The following is a 7,500-nucleotide window of genomic DNA, read 5'->3' as shown; positions in this document are numbered from 1 at the left end:
TGGGTAGCTCTTTCTTGGCAAGAAACGTTGGGTCCGAAAAAAGGTTCAGTTCTCCCCCATCTAAGAACTGAACATGACCTTCCTCTCTCGAGAGGGCTACTATTTCACTAACTCTAGCCCCGAAGTGAGTGCAAACAGAAATATAACTTTTTGGGTCAAATATTTTAAAGCACACTCCTCATTATTCATCATTGAAGCAAAATGAAGAACCTTATCCAGAGACCATGAAATGGGTTTCGGAGGTGCTGATGGTCTAAGCCTAGCACAGGCCTTCGGAATTTTGTTAAAAATATCATTAGAGAAGTCGACCTGGAAGGCATATAGAATAGGTCTTGTCAAGGCAGACTTACACGTTGATATTGTGTTGGCTGCTAAACCTTGTCAATGAAGGTTGATGAAGAATGATAAACAGAAGTCTGTCGAGATCTTTTGTGGATTCTTCGCCTTGACAAAAGACACCCACTTTCTCCATGATGACTCATATTGTCTACTGGTAGATTTGGACTTATATTCCTCTAAAAAGTCTATACTGTCTCTTGATATCCCGAATCTTTTTCTCACGGCTAGGGAGAGAAAATCATGAGATTTAGGTTCCGGGTTTTCTTTGATGAAGCGAAGACAGTCGACTTCTGAACTCTCTGAGTCAAAACTGGATCCGGTAGAGGCAGAAACTTCGGTCGTAGTTCTGATGCCAGAGGGAACCAAACGCTGTTCGGCCACTTGTGAGCCACTATTGCCGCTTTCTCCTTGAAAGATCTCAGTTTGTTGAGGACCCTCAATAGAAGGTTGTGCAGAGGGAACCGGTAAATCCTGGACCATCTGTTCCAGTCGAGGGACATAGCGTCCACTGCTTCCGCTAGAGGATCCTCGTACGGGGACACGTAATGATGTAACTTCTTGTTGTCCTTCGTTGCAAAGAGGTCTATCTGTGGTTCCAGGACATGACTCAAGATGAAAGAGAATGATCCTGCGTCCAGTGACCATTCTGACTATCGGTGTGAACCTGGATAGAGCGTCCGCCGTCACATTGCGGACCCCTTGAAGGTGAACTGCTGACAAGTGCCATCTCTTCTTTTCCGCTAGCCGGAAGATGGCCAACATCAATTGGTTGATTTGAGGTGACCTCGACCCTTGTCGATTCAGGCATCTCATTATCACCTCGCTGTCTAGTACCAATCTTATGTGGATCGAGTGGCGAGGAGAAACTTTCTTCAGTGTAAGAAGTACTGCCATGGCTTCCAGAAAGTTTATATGAAACTTCTTGAATAGGTTGTCTGAGGTGTCCGAGTACGCATAAGAGGACCTTCTGGCAGAAGGCCAAGAAGAGGAACTGACCCAGGCTCCTGATACTGAAGAATAAGAAATCGATGAGGTGTCGGTTACATCGGTTCAGGCCCCTGAACGTGTTCCCTCAACATCTTCTGCTATCCCAGATGATCTGGGAAGGACTCTCTCTTTCATCGTTGAAATGATTCAACAGATACAGAAAAAGATTGATGAAAAGGAAGCTGCAGTGAAGTTTGAGATGCGGAGACTTGAAGCGTCACGTGGGCCCCAGAAGAAGTTCAACGTGAAGGATCTTCCTTTGTGCTCGGATGCCAATCCTTGAAGGTATGCCTAGCACATGCCTATGACAACTGGGAAGATTGTCATATCGGAGAAGTTGGGTTCAGTTCCCTTTGAAGAAGTGGAATTCTGGCCCAACAAGGAGTCTTACCCGGACTGCTATGTCCGTCTTAGGAAGGAGCCAGCCTCGAAGGAAGAGACGGAGCCGAAGGAGGTCATAGTTTTTTACCATAGTAAGGCACAGGCCTTACTGATGAACTCGATGAAAGAGAGGGGCTTCACAAACTTAAAGGTACCAGCTTTGAGTAAGAAGCATCCTTCATTTGTGGGTTCTCCTACCAGAGCCTTTCCCTTTATGGAGAAGGGATATAAGGCTGCCTTAGCAGCGGTTGAGGCAGGGAAACCATGTCCCTCCTTGGAGGAATGTAAGCCGTTGTCCCTGACCTTACCCATGGACCAGAAAGACTGGAAGTACGAGGAAGTTGGAGGCTGATATTGCCGGACGTCAGTTCGCTGAGGACCATCCAAATCTGTCAGATTTTCTCTTGCGCTGGGAGCAAGATACAAAAAAGAGACTTGCTCCATCGATGTCCTTACAAACGACTCTGGAGGCAATGGGAAGTGACCCCAAGATCCAAGATATGTTCATGGTAGAGGCCAAAACCCATCTGGCCACAGTGACAAAGGATCTATATAGTTTTATCAAAGCTAGGAGAGCTTGTAGAGAGTTCGTATTCGCCTCGGCTGCAGTGAGGCACAAATCGAGGAAACTAATCTCCTCTTGTATATGGGGTAAGGACCTCTTCCCTAATGAAGTGCTCAAAGAGGTAGTGGATAAGGCCGCCACGGAGAATAGGAACCTTCTCCAGAAGTGGGGCCTAACTCTTAAAAGAAAGTCTTCCCCGATGAGGGTCCCCAACCTAAAAGGAGGACAAAGACTCCTAGGCTATCCTCTCGGCCAGCCAAACCTTACAGACAGCAGCAGCAACAATTTCCGGCGACCGCAGTGCCTCAGATAGTGGCACAAACCCCAACCACGTACCAGTTGGTACCTCAAGCCGTGACAACTCAGTCACCGGCGTTCAACCCAGCATTTAAAAGCCAGACAACTACCTTTCGCCCAAGAGCTAGAGGGACAGCCAGAGGTTCATCTAGACGCCCTTCAAGAGGAAGGGGGTTCAGGAAAGGACACGGTCAAGGAGGCAACGCCTCAGGTCCACAACAGCAGAAGTGAGATGCTTCCGCTAGGAAGGAGACTTCACCTTTTTCGGGATCATTGAACCTTCGATCCCTGGGCCCACTGCCTAGTCAAGAATGGACTGGGTTGGAGTTGGTACAGCACTCCACCTCCATTCCCACAATTCTTCCAACACTCTACCCTCCTCGTTCTGGAAGAATATATTCGAGAACTCTTGGAGAAATTAGTAATCCGAAGGGTAAAGTCCATCTAGTTCCAAGGAAGGCTGTTTTGTGTTCCAAAGAAGGACTCAGAAAAACTCAGAGTCATTCTGGACTTGTCGCCACTCAACAAGTTCATAGTGAACAACAAGTTCAGGATGCTGACAATTCAATACATAAGGACACTACTGCCCAAACGGGCATACACCATCTCTATATACTTGTTAGACGCTTATGGCACATGCCAATCAGCCGTCACCTCTCCTCCCACCTAGGGCTCAAGCTACAACGAAGACTTTATGCCTTCAGAGCCATGGCATTCGGGCTAAACATAGCCCCAAGGATTTTCACGAAGCTTGCTAACGCATTTGTCCAGCAATTAAGCCTAAAGGGAATCCAAGTAGTGGCGTACTTGGAGGACTAACTGGTGTGGGCAGCATCGAGGACAGAATACATGCAAGCCTCCAAAAAGGTGATCCAGTTTATGGAACATCTAGGATTGAAGCTCAACATGAAAAAGTCTTGATTTTCTCCATCTCAAAAGTTTCAGTCGTTGGGAATCCGCTGGAACTTACTGTCACACCAGCTTTCCTTTCCTGTGAAGAAGAGGAAAGAAATAGCAGGGTCTGTCAAGAGACTACTAGAATCCAAAAGGATATCAAGAGGTGAACAGAAGAGAGTGCTGAGCTCTCTTCAGTTTGTCTCAGTAACAGACCCTGTGCTAAGCGCATAGCTACAGGATGCAACCAGAGTTTGGAGAAAGTATGCCTGAAACGCACGAAGAGATCTGATAAGACCAATACCGACTCGTCTGCGAACGTTTCTCAAGCCATGGTCCAAAGCCAAGCAACTGAAGAAATCGGTACTTCTTCAGCCAGCTCCCCTTCAATGACTATTCATACAGACGCCTCGAAGGAAAGATAGTGAGGAGAGCTTGTAGGGAGTTCGTGTTCACCGGGGCTACGGTGAGGCACAAGCCAAGGAAATTAATCTCCTCCAACATTTGGGGAAAAGACCTTTGCCCTACCGATGTGGTCAAAGAAGTTGTTGATAAGGCCGCCGTGGAGAATAGAAACCTTCTCCAGAAGTGGGGCCTGGCTATCAAAAGAAAGTCTTCCCCGGATGAGGGTCCTCAACCAAAGAGGAAGAATATGAGGACTAGGCTACCGTCTCGGCCAGCCAAGCCCTCTAGACAGCAACAGCAACTGCAATTGCCATTGCCTCCAGTGCCCCAGATGGTGGCACAAACCCCGACCACTTTTCAGTGGGTACCCCAGGCTGTGCCGACTCAGTCCACGGCATTCACCCCAACGTTCGAAGGACAGTCTTCTTCCTTTCGAGCAAAGCCTAGAAGAGCAACCAGAGGCTCGTCTAGGCGCCCCTCAAGGGGAAGGGGGTTCAGGGGTGGTCGTGGTCAGGGAGGCAAGACCTCAGGACGGCAGTCCAAGTGAAATGATACCGGTAGGAGGGAGAATGATGAAATTTTGGGATCGATGGACCTTCGATCCCTGGGCCCACAGCCTACTCAAGAATGGACTGGGCTGGAGCTGGTACAGCACTCCACCCCCGTGCCTTCGGTTTTTCCAACACTCCACCCCCGTTCTGGAGGAGTACGTTCAAGAACTGTTGGAGAAAAAGGTGATCCGAAAGGTGAAGTCCATCAAATTCCAAGGGAGGCTGTTTTGTGTTCCCAAGAAAGACTCGGAAAAGCTCAGAGTCATTCTGGACTTGTCACCACTCAACAAGTTCATAGTGAATTGCAAATTCTAAATGCTAACACTGCAACACATAAGGACCTTACTGCCCAAGAGGGCATATCCAGTCTCTATAGACTTGTCAGACGCCTATTGGCACATTCCAATCAGCCGTCGACTCTCCTCCTACCTAGGGTTCAGGCTACAACGGAGACTATACGCCTTCAGAGCCATGCCCTTCGGGCTAAACATAGCCCCAAGGATTTTCACGAAGCCATGCGAGCGCAGCTCTCAAACAATTATGCCTAAAGGGAATTCAGGTAGTACCCTACCTGGACGACTGGCTGGTGTGGGCAGCATCCAAGACAGAATGCTTACAAGCTTCCATTCAAGTGATCTAGTTCCTAGAGTACCTAGGCTTCAAGATCAACAGAAAAAAGTCTCGACTTTCTCCATCTCAAAAGTTCCAGTGGCTGGGAATCCACTGGGACCTTTTGTCACATCGTTTCTCCATCCCGGTGAAGAAAAGGAAGGAGATAGCGGGTTCTGTCAAGAGACTTCTAGATTCCGAAAGGATATCATGACGCGAACAGGAGAGGGTACTAGGCTCTCTCCAGTTTGCTTCGGTGACAGACACAGTGCTAAGAGCACAGCTAAAGGATGCAACCGGAGTTTGGAGAAGGTATGCATCAAACGCGCGAAGAGATCTGAGAAGACCAGTGCCGCCTCGGCTACGTACTCTTCTCAGGCCTTGGTCCCAAGCCAGACATCTAAAGAAGTCGGTTCTTCTTCAGCCACCTCCCCGTCGATGACGATTCATTCAGACGCCTCAAAGGAGGGATGGGGAGGTCACTCTCATCGGAAAAAAGTCCAGGGGACTTGGTCCAAGCTATTCAGGACCTTTCACATAAACTTTCTAGAAGCTATGGCAGTGCTCCTTACCTTAAAGAAAGTCTCCCCGCGTCACTCGATCCACATAAGATTGGTGATGGACAGCGAGGTATTTGTGAGATGCTTGAATCAACAAGGGTCGAGGTCACCACCTCTTAACCAGGTGATGTTGGCCATTTTCCGATTGGCGGAAAAGAAGAAGTGGTACCTATCGGCAGTTCACCTTCATGGAGTCCGCAACGTGACAGCGGACGCTCTATCCAGGTTCACACCGATAGAGTCGGAATGGTCCTTAGACGCAGGATAATTCTCCTTCATTCTGAATCAAGTCCCAGAACTGCAGATAGACCTCTTTGCGACGAAAGACAACAAGAAGTTGCCCCTGTACGTGTCCCCGTACGAGGACCCCTTAGCGGAAGCAGTGGACGCGATGTCCCTCGACTGGAACAGATGGTTCAGGATTTATCTGTTCCCCCCTCACAACCTTCTGTTGAGGGTCCTCAACAAACTGAGATCCTTCAAGGGAGTAGCGGCAATAGTGGTCCACAAGTGGCCGAACAGCATGTGGTTCCCCTTGGCGTTGGAACTACAGCTGAAGTTTGTGCCGCTACCACATCCAGTTCTGACCCAGCGAGTCCAGAAGTCGACTGTCTGCACTTCATTACAGAAAACCCGGACCCTGCAGCTCATGATTTTCTCTCCCTTGCGGTGAGAAAGCGTTTCGGGATTTCGAAAGCCAGCATAGACTTCCTAGAGGAATATAAGTGCAAATCTACTAGAAGGCAATATGAGTCATCTTGGAGGAAATGGGTGGCCTTTGTCAAGACGAAGAGCCCGCAGGAGATCTCGACAGACTTCTGCTTATCTTTCTTCATCCACCTCCATGGTCAAGGGTTGGCAGTTAACACGATTTCAGTGTGTAAGTGTGCTTTGATGAGACCCATTTTATATGCCTTCCAGGTCGACCTAGGTAACGAGATCTTTAACAAAGTTCCGAAAGCCTGCGCTAGGCTCAGACCTTCAGCACCTCCAAAGCCCATTTCATGGTCTTTAGACAAAGTTCTTCATTTCGCTTCTCTGTTGAGCAGTGAAGAATGTGCGTTAAAGGATTTGACACAAAAACTTATTTTCCTATTTGCACTCGCGTCCGGGGCCAGGGTTAGTGGGATCGTAGCATTCTCGAGAGAGGCAGGTCGTGTTCAGTTCCTGGATGGGGGGGAACTGAACCTGTTTCCGGATCCTACGTTTCTCGCCAAGAATGAGTTACCCACCAACAGGTGGGGTCCCTGGAGAATCTGCCCTCTGAAAGAAGATGCATCACTATGTCCAGTAGAATGCCTAAAGGTCTATCTTCGTAGAACTTCAGACTTCAAGGGTGGTCAACTATTCAGGGGAGAAACATCAGGCTTAAATTTATCTCTGAATCAACTCAGAGCGAAAATCACATATTTTATTCGCAGACCGGATCCTGACAGTACACCCGCAGGTCACGACCCGAGGAAAGTTGCCTCATCCTTAAATTTCTTTAATTGTATGGACTTTGAACATCTCCGTTCATACACTGGCTGGGAATCTTCCAGAGTGTTCTTTCGCCACTATGCGAAGCAAGTAGAGGAACTAAAGAGATCTGTGGTAGCAGTGGGTCGTGTTGTTAACCCTACTGTTTAACTCTGCGAGGAACAGTGGTCTTAATTGGGACGATTAAGTCCAGGGTGAGTGTGTAGGTACATACTGTACTACAAACTAAATGAGGAACCGAGTGCCCACATAGACTGTTCTTTTCCAAAGGTGAACCTAGCATAAGTGCAGACATGTGTGCCGAGCGTTTCTAAAGCTAATGTGATTGATTTGTAATACAGACTTTTATGACTTGATACCTCAGTATCTTAAAAAAGTGGCATTTAATGTTTTTTTCTTTCAGATAAACAAGTTCTGTTTACTATCATACTTA

Source organism: Palaemon carinicauda, chromosome 5 (assembly GCF_036898095.1).
Source record: "Palaemon carinicauda isolate YSFRI2023 chromosome 5, ASM3689809v2, whole genome shotgun sequence".
Classification (NCBI taxonomy): Eukaryota; Metazoa; Arthropoda; class Malacostraca; order Decapoda; family Palaemonidae; genus Palaemon; species Palaemon carinicauda.
This window is presented reverse-complemented; position numbering follows the sequence as displayed.